The sequence below is a fragment of the Mauremys reevesii genome, linkage group 6 (assembly GCF_016161935.1).
Source record: "Mauremys reevesii isolate NIE-2019 linkage group 6, ASM1616193v1, whole genome shotgun sequence".
Lineage (NCBI taxonomy): Eukaryota > Metazoa > Chordata > Testudines > Geoemydidae > Mauremys > Mauremys reevesii.
Window position 1 is genome coordinate 70,461,784 of NC_052628.1, and position 16,245 is coordinate 70,478,028.

The following is a 16,245-nucleotide window of genomic DNA, read 5'->3' on the forward strand; positions in this document are numbered from 1 at the left end:
CAGGGTCTAACTGATCATTGGGGTCAGGAAGGAATTTCCCCCCAGGTCATATTGACAGAGAGCCTCGGATTTTTTGGCCTTCCTTTGAAGCATGGGTCACGTGGTCACTTGCAAGATTAAACTAGTGTAAATGGTGGATTCTCTGTAACTTGAAGTCTTTAAATCATGATTTGGGGACTTAATTAACTCAGCCAGAGATTATGGGTCTATTACAAGGGTAGGCGGGTGACGTTCTGTGGCCTGCGATTTACAGGAGGTCAGATTAGATTATCAAGATGGAGTCTTTTGTCTTTAAAGTCTATGAGTCTATGTGCAGTCCCTGCCCACAGATTATATTGCCCCATTCCAGCCAAGCACGTATGTAAGACCTGAAGCCAATGGAACTACTCCTATGCTGAAAGTACATGCTCATGTGCTTGATTGAACTCGGGCTTATGTAGGTCCAAAGTAGAGTGCTGAGGTTTGCTTTGGTCCTCTACACTACATTTGAGATTCATCCTGGTTTAATACAGGGAAGACACTTTGAGGCACAACCATCTCATTGCCAAGGGGGAGGGTTCTGTGAAGAGCACAGAAAGAAAAAAAGCCAAGAATGGTGGTAGCAGTAAAACCATATTATTAAGGATACCATTTTGTCATGGAAGTCACAGATTCTGAGACTTTAACAGACCTCAGTGACTTCTGGCTTTGGCTTCAGCTGTATTCAGCAGCAGGGCTCTAGCTCAAGCAGTCAGTCCGCTGCACTGCGACGGGGCTCAGGCAGTCAGCCCCGTACCACCAGGCTGAGGCTTCCATGATTTATTTATTGCCCAGGTCCTGCCTGTGGTTTTTAATAAAAAAAACCATGCCAAAATCTTAAGCATTACACATTATACAAAGCATTAACATTCAGAATTGAATTAAAACAATTTATAGCTTTCTGTTCATTGCCAACAAGTTAGATATTTTTTTCATAAGAACAGCCATACTGGGTCAGACTAAAAGTCCATCTAGCCCAGTAGCCTGTCTTCTGACAGTGGCCAATGCCAGGTGCCCCAGAGGGAATGAACAGAACAGGTAATCATCAAGTGATCCATTCCCTTTCACTCATTCCCAGCTTCTGGCAAACAGAGGTTAGGGACACCATCCCTGCCCATCCTGGCTAATAGCCATTGATGGACCTATCCTCCATGAATTTATCTAGTTCTTTTTTATCCCAGTTATAGTCATATGGTGTGGGTGTGGGGGTCCCAGCTTGCCACAGAGGATCTAAAAGAAAATGTGTTCTGTCCTGGACAGTGTTGAGGAGTAAAACCATTCGAGGCATTAATACATTTTAAGGTGTACATGGAATCCCAACACCCCTGAAAAGCATTGTGCTGATAAGTAGTTCTTCATCCCTTCACCAGTCTTGGACACAGCTGTGCAAATAATTCACAAGAAATAATTTTGTTAAAGAATGTCATCTTTTACCCTCTGTGCAGATTGTCTGCAAACAGATCATAAAATTTGTGCATTATGGTTTTGCTTCAAAATATTCATAAATTGTCCCACATTTATTTTTGCGGGGGGGGTGGAGGATGGATTGTTTGTTTGTTTGCCTGCAGATCATTCACAAACATTTCATTTGGAATATTTGCAATTCATGCTGTTCTGGTTAATTATTATTGACAGGTGGTCATTTTTTCTGTTCGCTGATTGGATGACATGTTATGTTTTCTGTACATAAAGACTAGCCATATTCATTCAAAGTAACCTCTATCGTAAATTAAGAAAACAACCATACCAGAATACAAGAACAATCTGCAAGCAAGAAAGCCACATACTGGTGGATGACAGAAGGACAAGACAGGGGAGTCCTCAAATAGACCACAGGATTGAATTCTGGCTGGGGGTATCTAGAGATCAGTACTTAAATTACCCTCTCATGATGAGATGGAGAGGCATTCCAGGAACTAAACTAAGAAATACCATGTGAATGGTTAGCCAACTACAAAAGCAGTTTCTCCTCCCTTGGTGTTCACACCTCAACCGCTAAAGGAGGGCCTCATCCTCCCTGATTGAACTAACCTCATTATCTCTAGACTTATTCTTGCCTGAATATTTATACCTACCTCTGGAAATTTCCACTACATGCGTCTGACGAAGTGGGTATTCATCCACGAAAGCTCATGCTCCAATAAGTCTGTTAGTCTATAAGGTGCCACAGGACTCTTTGTCGCTTTCATGGGACAGAGTTACTCTTGTACCCAGCTATTGGATTGCCCTCTTGTGGCTGAATTAGATCTACTACTTTGATCATCTTCTCTAACCTCTGAAACTTGTAGCTAAGGTATTTGCACCTTCTCTTTCCTACCAGCCCAAGTAAAGAATTTTATTTTATGTACTAGGACTGTGTGACCATTCATGGGAACCCACCAAGAGTCTGTGGAGCATAGTGGCTAGAACTCCTACAACACTTGTCTCCAAGCTTGTAGTGCATGTAGCATGCCACCAAATGAACTGATGCACTTCAGTTCTCACAGTAACGCCCTGGAATCAGCTGGGTCATTTCCAATACATTATAAATAGTCCAGGAAGCATGCAATGTTACTGTATTGGAGTATTGTATTATAACTACAATTGAGCAAATAATTTATTTTTTTGTTTGGGGGCCAAACCAAAAAATTCAGGGGGAAAAATGGATTGGTTTGAACTGAAACAATTTTTTTTCAGTTTCTCACCAAAATGAAAAATTCAAACAAAAAAAATGTATTTGATTCAGTTTAAACCAAAACAATTTTTATTTGTTTTTTTCATTTTGTTTCAGGTTGATTTTGGGTGTTTTTCACTCTTTTTCAAAATTAACTAAATTTCTAAATGAAATTGTTTCAAGATGAAATGTTGAAACAGTTACTATTTATTATTTGCCTAAGCAAATTCACCCAGCTCTAATTATAGCAGGGTAGTACTCTGACTATATAACAACATGTCTTGGTCTTGCCTGCATAGACAGACACACAGATATACAGGAGGTCAGACTAGAAGATCTAAATTCCCCACTGGCCTTAAAATGTATGGGTATATCTACCCAGAAATAAACCACCTGCAGCTGGACCGTGTCAGCTGACTTGGGCTCACAAGGCTCAGGATGTGGGGCTATAAAATCACAGTGTAGACGTTCAGGCTTGGGCTAGAGCCCAGCCTCTGGAACTGGAATGTCTACACCAGTGGTCCCCAACCTTTTCTGGGTGGCAGGCGCTGGACAACGAGCCACTGAGGACCGTGGCCAGCGGACAAGCATCTGCTGAAATGCCGCCAAGAAGCGACAAGATCAAGAGGCGTCGCCGCCTAAATGCCACTGAAAATCAGTCACATTTCGGCAGCGATGCCTCTTGGTGATGCCACTTTTCGGTGGCATTTCAGCAGCGATGCCTCTTGATGATGCCGCTTTTCGGCAGATGCTTGTTCGCGGGCCAGTACGCAGGTGCACATAGATGCCCCGGCAGGCGCCATGGTGCCCGTGGGCACCGCGTTGGGGACCGCTGGTCTACACTGCAATTTTATAACCCCTCAGCCCAAGCATCAGACGCTGGTCAGCTGGCATGGTCCAGCCATGGGTGTTTTATTAAAATGTAGACGTACCCTCTGAGGCCAACGGGAACACATTCTTTGCATCTCAGTCACAACATAGTTTTAATTTAAAAAAATGCCAAAAATATCTCAGCACTGAACTGGGGTATTTTTCTAATAGTTATGTTGGACATCTGGAGAACATTTTACACTTCATTTTCAGAAAGGCCAACTGTGAGAGTTTAACATTTGGATAATGTCTCATGAATGAAACCACATTATCTCACTTCAGAGTATGAACAATAATGCAATAATATACCCAGTCACTTATGGGTTTGCATAGGACTGTGGCGTCCTATTTGTTTGGATAGAAGGAGCTTTCATACCTCAAGTAAGAATGGCAAAGTACATAAGTACTGGACATACCTCTAGGAACAAATGACATTATTTTAACTTGATGCTTTTTAACCAAAAGATGATTGTGGTCTAACAAACTTTTGAGATTGCACACATGTAGCTATGTATTTAGAATTTTGTTTTGTTGCTCAATGCATATTTTTTTATTGAGAGGTCCAGATGGTGACTATCCGCTTGGATAAGTCAACTCACAAGAATTTTAAAATTCATTTTCAAATATAGTATGGACTATTTTATTGTTGAAAAGCAACTTGATTTCTGGTCTTTGTAAATAGAAGAATAAATGGACATGATGTAATTTTTTTTTAATTGACCAAAAGATGTCAGTGTATCAGAATGAGTGCTGCTAGATAATGTGTTGAACCTCTGTCTTTCTCATGAGACTGGTCTCCAGGACTGGCCTTACCATGAGGCAAACTGAGGTGGCCACCTCAGGTGCCAGACTGTTGGGGGGGGCCGGGCACCACTAGGACCCAGAGTGTAGAAAATTGTGTCTGCTGCTGGTGCATATGTATTCTCTCTGCTCTAAATGCACAGAGATGGTGGAGTGCTGTGCTGGAGGAGGGAGAGCACAAGAGACATAACAGGCAGGCAGGAGAAAAGGTGAGAGGGAATAACAGAAAGCAGCAGGAGCTGCAGGGAGAGAGAGGAGGAGGAGCCTCTTATTTACCTCTCTAGCACCCTAGGAACTTGGACTGATTAACACCAGTTTCTCAGGGAGCTGACTGTTTCCTGTTGCTTCCCTGAACCCACTTGAGGAGACCAGGCTGAAGTAGTAGGAGCCAGTTAGGCCCTTAAGACGCTGATATCTTCCTTCAGTCAGGCCCTGCTACCAGCCTGCTTATTTGTCCCCTTCAACTGAGTGTTGAGTGCCACTATAGCTGGCACAGAACAGCAGTCATGAGTGAAAAAAGAAAATGCCCCTCTGGGGCAGCATTCAGAAAAAGAAAGAAAACAAAGGAAGCTTTTCTATCTAAGCAGGAAGGAGCTCTCCTGAGATACATAGACACAAATGTTCACAGTGAACCTTCTGGCCCCAGTGAGGATGGGAGTGGTGAGGAGATGCCCGATCTTCCAGTTAGTCAGAGTGCAGGTGACATGGCAGCTCCTGCAGCATCCATATCTCCATCTCAAATGGATGTAACCATGCACATTCTCCAAGCTGAAGTTAATAAAAACACATCTATGCTCCACAATGACACAGGAGAGGCTGGTCGGCCTTGCAACCATCTCAATAGAGCATGAGCTGGCACAGACTGTGGACCTTCAGGAAGCAGTTCAAATCTTTGCAACCAAGAAGGCACAGAAAGCACCACTTTGATTATTCAAACAGATAAAAATGCCAGTATTTACTATGCAGACAAGAAAAGTTACATTTGCTGTTCAGGCATTTGAAAGTTAGGCATTACTTAAAATTTTTGAACAAGGCATTTTAAGTTATTAGTTCTCCTGTATTGGGGTAGGTAGCAGAGCAGTACCATGAGAGGAATAGAGCAGGAAGAAGGCAGAATTGAGACCTTTCAAAGTTTTGGCCCAAGCAAGGGAGCATGGGGGCATCATTTGAGCTCCCCGCCTCAGGTGCCAAAATGTTGTGGGCCGGCCCTGCTGGTCCAATTGGGTCCTTAATGTATACAAAGCCCTTTCTTAAGCAAAACTCTAATAGACTTTAATTGGATTTTTGTCTGAGTAGGGGATATCAGGATTTGGCTAACTGACTAGTGGGATTATTCAGACAAATCAAGTGAGCTGGATTTAGCCCATTCTGTACAGTGCCCTTAAAAATCAGTCCCTTTTCCTGGTACTTTCCACTTACATGTGATTTTGGCTTTGTTCCTCTTTCTGCTGGATGAAATAATGAGAACTGCTGGTAACAGAAACTTCTGCAGACAGAAAGCTTGCAGTCTTGGGTCCAATCCTAATATTTTAATTCTCCAACACAGATGTGGGATTTAAAAATAGGAAGACAAGCTATGTTTTGTTTTAAATTGGACTTGGCATTAAAAAAAACTGCACAACTATTAGAGACACAACTTTAACACTTTAAGCTATAGGCTGGTATTTTTATAATGGAATTTAATGGGATTAGAAGGAAAGTCTTGCAGATTTAATTAAATGTGTCCATTTTGAGTTAAATTTGATATAAAACATTTTAAATTGTACATTAAAAACATTGTCTTGCAACCACTAGGATAGTCATACTGCATAAAAATAAACACCGACTCTCAAAGTGCTCTTTTCTTGCTCATTAAATCGCAATTGTTTCAAGATGAAAATGCCAACCTGCAGAGCAAGGCTGGCTACCTCTTCTTTAATGGACCGATATTCTCAGCCATAAAATTCTTAATAAAAAAAAAAGAAGAGGTCTGTTCTGAAAGCTGAGAAACTGTTAATTGTGGAGGATTTTAAAAAAATCATTCATTTCGAAGTCAGCCAATTTATAATGAAACAGGCATGCAGAGCGCGCACAGCAATCATTCTTTTGCTCTTGACAGTTGGTCCTTCATTTCTGTTTTTCAAGCCAAATCTATATCATTGATGTTTGTCACTGTTTTTAGTGATATTAAACTTTCTGATGCTTTAGTTTTTCCCAGACTGTTTATGTGAAAAAAGCCAGAGGCAAAGCCCAGGTGACCTAATGATTTGGCAGGGCCACAAAGGGACCAGCCACAAATCTGACATTTAGAAGCTAATGCTATTATCAAATGCACACTCGCAGGAAAATTAAACTTGCTTTGTTTGGGGGCTGTTTTCTGGGTTTGTTTCTGGGGGTGTTTTTTGTTGTTTTGCTAGGGGAGGTTCATTGTTATACTTTTTAAATTTTATTTAGAGCCCAAAGCAACCTGAAAAGCCAATAGGGTAAGTTTTCTGTTTATGCCTCTGTCTTTGCGAGATAAAGGTCAGCAATTTACTGTTTAAAAATTGGTTAATTATAATGTGATAATAATATTATATTATAATATTAATAGACCTATTATAGCTCCATAAATTATAAGAATATTTTAATTGTCTCTTTTCTCTTCCTCCTTGGGCTATTTTTACATTGCTATTATTTTAAGTCCTATAACAAAAACGTAAAACCCCAACCATTTGACCACAATTTGCTTCATTAGTTTAAATTCAAAGACAGCAACTGGAAGGTATATTATAATTCCGGTTTCATTTTTCCTTATTGAAAAGCTTTCAGCTTCTCTCTGGGTCAATGTCTGCAGTTAGTAGGCTCAAACTCTAGTCCTTCTGATGTCCCCTTTGTAGTACTCCTGCAGCACAAAGAAGACTTCAAGCTGTTTTAAGGCAGCAGCTGGAGATTCTTTCAGCCTCAGGGAATTCCAGCAGGGCCTAGGGATGGCATTTTATAAAATAATTTATTTTTAGCCTACTGACTGTGAATGTGATTCTGCTCCCTTTGAAGTCAATGAGAACTTTATAGGTTGTTTAGGCAGGATCAGGTCCTTATTCTTCAATCAAACTTTCTCTGAAAGTAGAATTATGGAGCAAAAAGTACTTTCTAAGGAGCATTGTGATGCCTTCTTCGCTATTGGATAGAACATGCTTAAAAAAAGAACTGACAGAGCCAAGAGACCACTATAAGAAAAATATCTATGAACCCAGATTTTGTTCATACTTACTTACACTGGTTTAAATCAGGAGTAACTCCACTGAAGTCAATGGAGGTGCAGTGATATAAATACAGTGTCACTGAGATCAGAATTGGGCTCAGGAAGTCCACTGCCTATAGAGAATAAATTATATGATTTTCAGATACCATCAGGAGACCATCTCATTGTCTGTCTTGTTTTTCAAAAGCCAAATTAAAAAAAAAAGTGACTGGAACATTTTGTTCTTCATAACAATAGTAGGTGTGAGAAGCTATCCAACAAAGAGCTGGTAAATGGAGAATCTAGAACTTTTAGCTGTATGACTTAAGCATTGGAAATCTGTTAGTGATCATTTTGCATAAATCAGGACATTTATTTAAATGTATCCAGGATGCTTTATGCTCATCCCATTATACATTCTCTCAGTGGTATTGTTTACAAGTCTGCAGGAAGAGGCTAGGACAGTACACTGACTGGTATCATTACTCATTATATAAGAGCACCCCCCTCTAAGCACCCTTGCCATCACTTATAAATACTATAAAGAAATCCCTTCATTGTTACTACAGTTCTAGAATTCCATCTATTCCCCAACCTAGGAAAAATCAAATGTAAAATAATGTTCTACCTCTTCTACTACTAGTCACTCTCATAATTGTCCTTCCTCTTCAAAATCTAGGGAGAGGAAATGCTTTTTGCAACATGCCATAATAGTCAACACAAGGGGAGGCGAGATCTCTACAGCTGAGGGGCACTCATGGAAAATGCCCTGCCAGCCACTTCTGTTTTTCTTACTTTCCAGGTCTCTGCTGAACATGGCAACTCCACTCTCTTTTGTACAATATTCCTTTCTTCATTATGCATAAATATCCCACTGTTTTTGTATTTATTTTATTTTTATTTTTTTGTCTTAACCACCAATGTAGATATAGTGTTTTTCCTTAATAAACTGTGTCATGTTTGCTGAATACAATTTTTAAAAGATTTAGATATTGTCTAAACACATCCTTGATAAGTCTTGATGTATATTTCACGAGCTGGAAATTATTCACAAAACATTACAAATGATGTAAAAACTGAAGTTTGACTATTTTTTTTTATTAAGAGAGATTTTTAAAGGGAGTCGTTTAAGGGCTCCCACAAAATGATAAGTAACGTTCATCAATTAGTTCCTGTACTGAGACTATACTTTAAGCTGTTCTTTTGCCAGTATAAACATGGCCTCTTTTTGTAAGGTAAAACATTATTAATTTTCAAAGTTTATCACCAATAATATCTTATTTATAGAGACTGATCAGTAAAAAAAAGTTAACAGAAAAAATATACAATATGAATAATCATTAGCCCTGATGAAGTCCACAGATCACTTTGGACTGCATCTATAAAAACAGAAAACAAAAACCAAATATTCTAAAAGACAGTCTACAGACAAAGAGAAAAGAGAAGAATAAATCCACAGTAGCAGAGGGTGTCTGCAAAATGCTTTCAAGTTTGGTATAAAATAAAATACCACAGCATAGAACAAACTGACCGCTAAATGTCAGGAAGAATAGTTCTGCCAGAAGGTTATCCTCAGATACATCTAAACCTTCTTTACTGAACTTCTCCTCTACATTATTCAGTTGTGTTGTGAGAAAGCTTTTGTAGAATCATAACTGAAAAAAAGTAACTGCTTCCCACCTGCAAACAATCTAAGCTTACCAGAAAATGCACAGGTGCCATTATAGTAGATGTGAACTCTGATATGAGCAATGCCATTTTTTTCCTGTGAATCTGTGTTGCCTTAGATACATCTGGAAATATGTAAAGTATTTTTACTTAGATATGTCAAGTTACCTTCACCTCTCACACTTCACTTATTAACTCTATCTTTATGCATTACTGAAATGAAAGTCAATAGCAAAGTATGACATAAAACAGCAGAACCAGAAAAAGGTTTCAGAGAATTTGACAGTTTAAATGAACACTCCTCAAAGAAGATTTCCCAGTTATATGCTATATTGTACTTCAGTAGACCTGGTCATGGAGGAGTCCTTCATACGTGGCTTCTTCCATTCCATGGGGAAGGAGGCTTAGCACCTTCCAAGGCACTGTCTTGCCTCCCTACCTGCACCCAGCAGATTTCCTCCATGTGGTCCAGAGCCTGTGCTAAGGGAAGAATTGGAAACAGAGCAGGCCACAGATTGGGGGCAGAGAAACAAATGTGGGGCACCCTCAGGTCCCGTACATTAGCTTGCAAAAATTAATGTGGCTCCAGACTATATTACCTTTTCCACATAGCCATCTTCAGAGGTCCTGGGGGCCATGGTAGCCAGCTGGAAGTCCCTGATAGTGCAGGTCTGCTAGGAAAAAAGAAGGGACAGACGGGGACAAACATGTAGCACACACAAACAGCCCTGGCCTCTCACAGATCTATGGTATCCAATATGTTTGGGGTATGGTCCCATAGGGTTGAGGGGGAGATGGTCTTGTGGATGGATGTTTCCTCCTCATGTATCCCTTCCCACAGCTTCTAACACGATAGGAGATGATCTGTGCCATCTAAACATTCAGATAAACCTACCATTCTCCCTGATATTAGCATTATCATCTAACGTCACATCTGTACTAGTCTTAGAGCTATCAGATTGTAACTGTTCTATGAAATTCATTAGCTTTTTTCTCCCAGCTTCTAAACATCACATCTTAGAACCATTGCCACAGGTATATCCTTCTTTTTGAAATTTTCTACTCTTTCGAGTGCTCAGATGTTATAGTGGTGAGCAGAGTATAAGGCCTGGTCTACCGGAATAGCATAGCTGAAGTCAACGTATCTTATTTCGACTTACCTCCCATCCTCACAGTGCAGGATCGACGGCCGCGGCTCTCCCCATCTACTCCACTACCGCCACTCACCCTGGTGGAGTTCCAAAGCCGATGGGAGCGCATTTGGGGATCGATCTATCACGTCTAGATGAGATGCAATAGATCAATCCCCAATAGATCAATCGCTACCTGCCCATCTGGTGAGTAGTCTGGACGTACCCTAAAAATCTAGGTTGAACAGAATATAACCACAATATCTAGTGTGATAGACCCAGGCCAGTTGGGTACAACAGAATAGCAGAAGGCAGATATACTGGCCACTGGATTAACAGTTTTCTGTTCCCTGACTGACCAGAGAAGGGGCTGCTCCAGGCTAATGAGAACACCTGACTCTAATTAACCTGCAAAGAGTCAGGTGAGGCCATTAAGCTAATATGATCACCTGACTCTAATTAAGGCCCCACTGGTACTATAAAAAGGGCTCACTCCAGCCAGGCAGAGAAGAGCCAGGGAGCCAGAGGAGAGGAACTGCGGCTGAAGGGCTGGTTAATGAAGACACCCTCAAACCATCATTAAGGGAGCCCTAAGGGAAGGGTGAAGAAGGGAGAAGCCGGACAGCTGTGGGGAAGTGGCCCAGGGAAATGTAGCAACTCTGGCAGTGAAAGGTTGGCTGCCAACAGCTGCTACCATTAGGGTCCCTGGGCCGGATCCCAGAGTAGAGAGCGGGACCGGGTTCCCCCCAACCCACCACTACAGGAACATCTCCTGGGAGGGGAAGTCAGGCCCCTGTCAGGACACGAGGCTAAACTGTTCTGAATAAGCCCCCAGGGACAACAGAGACTGTGGGAGTTCTCTCACCAACCTCCTTGTTGGCTTATGATGAAAAGGGCTCAGTAGACTGTAACCCTGGCCCTAGAGAGAGAAGGGCTACGTGGAGGGTCACAGTGAGCCACTGAGGCTAGCATATACTGCCTAGAAGCGCAGGACCCACGGGGGCAAGGTCAGAGCTCTGCCACACTAGTTTATATGCAAGTAAATCAAAGCATGATTCTAAAGTATGAAAAGCCAGCAACATTGTATCGTCATGCTTTAGATGCTGAAGGTAAAAAAAAAAAGAGGAAAGGACTCCTATCTGCAACATTAACTGCACCTACAACTGCTCTGCCAGAAGGTTATGCAACAGTGATAGAGAACAAGAAAATGCCTCCATATTATCCCATCACTTTAGTGGGGTAAAGTCTGAAACTACACATTTTTCTATAGTGAGGCTTTATCTACCCAGTGTTGCAATGCATGCTGTGGGGGTGCGATTTCTAAAGTGCTCTAGCATGTTGCACATTAATTGGTCTGTGTAGACTCTGCTGGTGTGCACTGCAAATTCCTATGCACTTTAACAAAGCAGTTTGAAACAGTACTACATTAAAGCACACTAGGGAATTTTTAGTGCAAACCAACAGGGTCTACACAGACCTCTTAATACACAACACATTAGCATGGTTTAGAAATCAAACTCCTCAAGTGCACATCATAGCATCATGTAGACATGCCCTCAGTTTAAAAGAAGAAAGGTAACTGGAGGGAAAAAAAAACATTCCCTTCTTCCTTTAAGCCCAGCTTGATACCACATAACAATACTTGAGAAAATATATAATGTGTTAAATTGCCTAAAGAGGGCTCTGTCACCACTTGATACAGATAATTACTTTTGTGACTTTTATTATAGTGGCATGGGGGTGCTACTATAGTTGAGGTTGCATTATGACATCTGTTTAAAGGTTAACATTTAAGTCTTCTAACACAGAGATGTTTATTAGGATTTCTTTGAAATTTGGTTTGCCTCAGGCAGGCATAGGATAGGGCTAGATAAATTTGGAGTCATTTATGCCATGGGTTCCAGAGATATAAATCCTGAAATAGATTTTTTTTAAAGTTCCTAGGTGGTTTATTTACTTGCCCAGAGATCATGCTATTGATGAGCTATGGATCAAAACGGTCTCAATCTGTTGAGTTTTTCCCAAGGTATGCACGGCACTCACCACATTTTGGAGGACCCAAACTGAGAAAGGTATTCAAGAAAATGAACATTTTACAATGTGCATGAGCCAATACAGAAAAACGGCTAGTGGGTTTCCATTACTCCCATTTTATATGCTTTAAAACTCAATTCTTGTAAGTACTCTAAAATCTGAACAGTTAATTAGATTGCTTTGAAATTTGGTATACCTCAGGGAAGTGTGGGGTAGCGTTAATGAACCAAAGTTGGGGTGATTTGACCCAGGGGTTCTCAAGTACAAAAGCCCCCCCCAAAAAAAAACAGTTTAATTCTGCTGCCTTGTACTGTTAAACTGAGAGGTACTAACTAACTCTGCCAGTGCAATCCATCCCTCCTGCACCCAACCCCCCCTGTGATAGTCTGTACCCTTATGTTTAACCTTTTTACAAGACTATGATAAGTTTTGCAGAAAGTATGCCTTGTGAGGTATCATTTGAAAACACAATATTGGCTAGTCATTGTCCTTGTAAAATATGAGTGGCAACATTGTATGTAAAATTATAAGATTCTACCATACAACTTTACTGAGACATCCTCCACATTTAGAAAAGCAGGCACTAGCCAGTTCCTCAGAGACAAAAGGCAAACTGACGCTCAGCAGGTGTCAACAAAATCAAATGAACTATCACCTGGGTAAGCAGGCATTCTTTGGCAGGAAGAAGGGTGCGAGTCAGAAATTTACATTTCGGCAATGGAATACCTGCAAGTTCCCATGTAAACAGACTGGCTTTCACCTGAACCCCAGCTGGAGCTGATTCTCAAAGAGGAGGAAGAGATATAAAAATGAGGAATGGAGGCCTGAAATCACCTCTCCCCAATCATTTCCACTCATGGCATCAACAATGTTTGAAAGACAAAGGAAGCATCATTGAACTGTGGGAGGGGTCCTGGCTGAAGGAATCCATCCAGACTGCTATAAGCATGTGATGAGAGAAAGCTTTTTGCTTTACATTCACTTGCTTGTTAAGTTAGGTATTAGTTTGTGTTTTATCTTTTATTTCTTGTAACCAATTCTGACTTATGCCAGCTGTGTATGAGCAAGGGCAGGAGTGGTTGCTCTCAGAGCAAAGCAATGTAAAGGCACCCATATTAGAGAATTGAGGGGATACAGCTGTTCAGCACTCCAGATTGTACCCTAAATAATGCCACACGTCGCCTGCTCTGCTAGTGGACCCCAACCCCCTTCTCCCCACAGCTCTGCCAGTGGGCCCCAACCACCCTGTCCTCAACCCCCTGTACCTCCCAGTGCACCTCAGCCACCTAGCGTACCCAGCCCCCCACAGACTGCACCCCCAGTCCTGCCAGTGCACCCCAACTCTCCTGCACCCCCAGCATTGCCAGAGCACCCCAACTCCCTATACTTCAACCACCTTGCAGCCCCAATTCTGCAAGTTCACCCCAGAGCACTGACAGTGAATCCCAACTTTCTTATACTCCAAGCTCTTCCAGTAGCACCTCAACTTCCTGCACCCCACAATTCTGCTAGTGTACCTCGCCGCATGGGTGACCTTAATCCTGCATTTCCTGGTTTTCAGAAGTTTTAGTTTTGCTCAAGTTCTGCAAAGGGATGACATACCATCAAGCAACCTTAACTCTATCTTAATGTATATTTTGCCATTAAAAAGCATTACAGGGAGGGAAATTTAATCATCCACTGCTACAAATCACACTTCTAACATAGAAGAAATAATATCAGTCCCTTAGAAAGGGTTAAAAACAAAAATAATGAAAAAAAAATCAACACTGGCTTCCCAAATATCCATCATTATGCTCTCAATGGGAATGTAATCCAGGTTCTCTCACCTCAAAAATGTCCTCAGGTTATGTCTCTAGGGCACCCCCTTGAGGTGCAGGTGGGCACCTCACTTGCCCCAGACATCCCACTATGGCTGTAGGTGTTGCTGCAGTGGTAGTTTGGAGTGCTGGGTGAAGGCTCCCATCTGTACATCTTAAGGAGGTTTTCCCACCTACTGGGCATGAATGAAATCCAACACAAAGGAAAAGGCAAACAATAATCCTGCAGCACACAAAACAGTCCAGGCTCATCCCACCATTCCTCACAAGGCAAAAGGTCATTTCTGTGAAGAGCTTGGTTCCTAATCCCCGAGTGTCTGAAGTTACGCCTACACTGCAAAAAACACAAAACCCACAGCAATGAGTCTGGGTCAACTGACTAAAGTTTGTGTGACTCTGGAAGGGAATGGTACCTACTTCTCATGAGCACACACTTGTTTGGGCATGTGTCTGCACCTCTTTCAGTCTAGGGTAACCCTATCTGGCAGTTTCTAGTGACTCAGTCTTCCAGCCAAATCACACACAATTTCTATGAAACATAACTCAGACCCCTTCCAGGGTGCTAGTCTACCAGAGTCTTTAAGCACTCCTGGCCCTGGTAGGCGGCCATTCCCCCACGGCTTCCTCATGGGAGACTTTGTGCCCACTTTTGTCTGTTCTGGCACCCTGCCAGAAATGAGTTGTTGATTCAGCCCTTCAGCCCACTAGACTCAGGTTCATTGCTCAGGTTCCAAGCAGCAACTGATTTGGGGCTCCACTGCAGCTTTTTTTATATAAGCCTGCAACCCTCTGATTGGCTAGCCCCTTGCAGCCTCCCCCTGATTAGCTGCTTCCCCCACAGCCTTTCTTGGCTGCTTGGAGGACTCCTCTACTGCTCCTTTCCTGGGATGGGTGTGGCAGAACTTGAGGCTTCCAGCGGGGCCCTCTGTGACTAGTCCATGCATCACAAGCTCACTCTACAAGGCTAAAAATAGAAGTGTAGATGTGCTTGCTTGGGCTGGTTCCCAGGCTCTGAGACCCTCTCATCTCACCAGGTTTCAAAGCCTAGGCCCCAACCCAAGCAGGAACATCTACTTTTAACTCTGTAGCACAAGCCCCACAATCCCTCCTCAGTTGATACAGGCTCTCAGACTAACTGATGCAGGGTTGTTGGTTTTTTGTTTTTTTTTGAGAGGGGGGCATGTTTTTTGGAGTGTAGATATAGCCTCAGGCGCCCAGGCTGAGTGTCCTTCTCTACCGAGAAGAAAAACAAAATAAAGATGGTCCATCTACCTCTCCAGAGGGCCCAGGCTACAAAGCCTCTTCAAAAGCTTTCTGGGTAAGCAGCCCCTCGCCTTTCTGTTCTCTACCTCCACTTCCCTCTGAGTGCCACCCTGGACTGAACAAGAATCCTCCTTTTAAAGGGTCTGCCCAACTCCAGACTTGACATGCCTCACAGATGCGCCAGGCTGAGGTTAATTATGCCCGGAGGAGCTTTCCTGACTGGGGTGGGATCTTCCCCACTATAGACCAGCAGAACTAATGTATAATCTGGCAACAATTTCAGGAGGGAAAAGAACCAACTTCATTAACCCCATTATGTCTGCCAAGTGGAGCCAGTAAGTGGCCAAACAACAGCCCCTATAACTGTGACTTTTTGGTATTATGACACCCAGAAAATTATTACAATATACTAGGTACATTTGCACCACAGTCATTAAGCAATTTTAGAAGAATAAGCTAGTGATTAAAATGCAAGACTTGGAGTCTGGTTCTTTTACTGTGTGTGACTTTGCAAAAGTCACTGTTCCTTAGTTTCGCCATCTCTGCAATAAAAATAATATGTAACCACCTATGCATAGTGCTTCCGATGAAAACTCCAGAGAAGTGCTATGTGTTATCATTATGACTGTGGGTCGAGTTTGAAATTTGCTACAGTATTTCAGATCATTGAAGAAATTATCTTATAGGTAAACTCCTCCCAAAAAACAAACAAAATATCTAAAAATAAACATTTAGGCCAAAATGTTCAACCTGGGTGCCTAAAGCTAAGCTACTACATCCATATTT

General features: G+C 42.0%; 2 long non-coding RNA genes across 2 annotated transcripts in view; both read right to left on the reverse strand.

Moving 5' to 3' along the window:
• Positions 1-804, reverse strand: part of LOC120408353 — a 69,771-nt gene extending 68,967 nt beyond the window's left edge. The window contains exon 1 of the long non-coding RNA XR_005600637.1: positions 671-804. This is a non-coding gene — a long non-coding RNA (uncharacterized LOC120408353). The remainder of the gene's footprint in view (positions 1-670) is intronic.
• LOC120408352 lies at positions 793-14,937 on the reverse strand. Its single transcript, XR_005600636.1, has 5 exons — positions 14,206-14,937; positions 10,373-10,493; positions 9,812-9,883; positions 7,579-7,678; positions 793-820 (listed from the first exon to the last, which is right to left on the reverse strand). It is a non-coding gene; the product is annotated as an uncharacterized LOC120408352 (long non-coding RNA).
• Between the last annotated feature and the right edge of the window lie 1,308 nt (positions 14,938-16,245).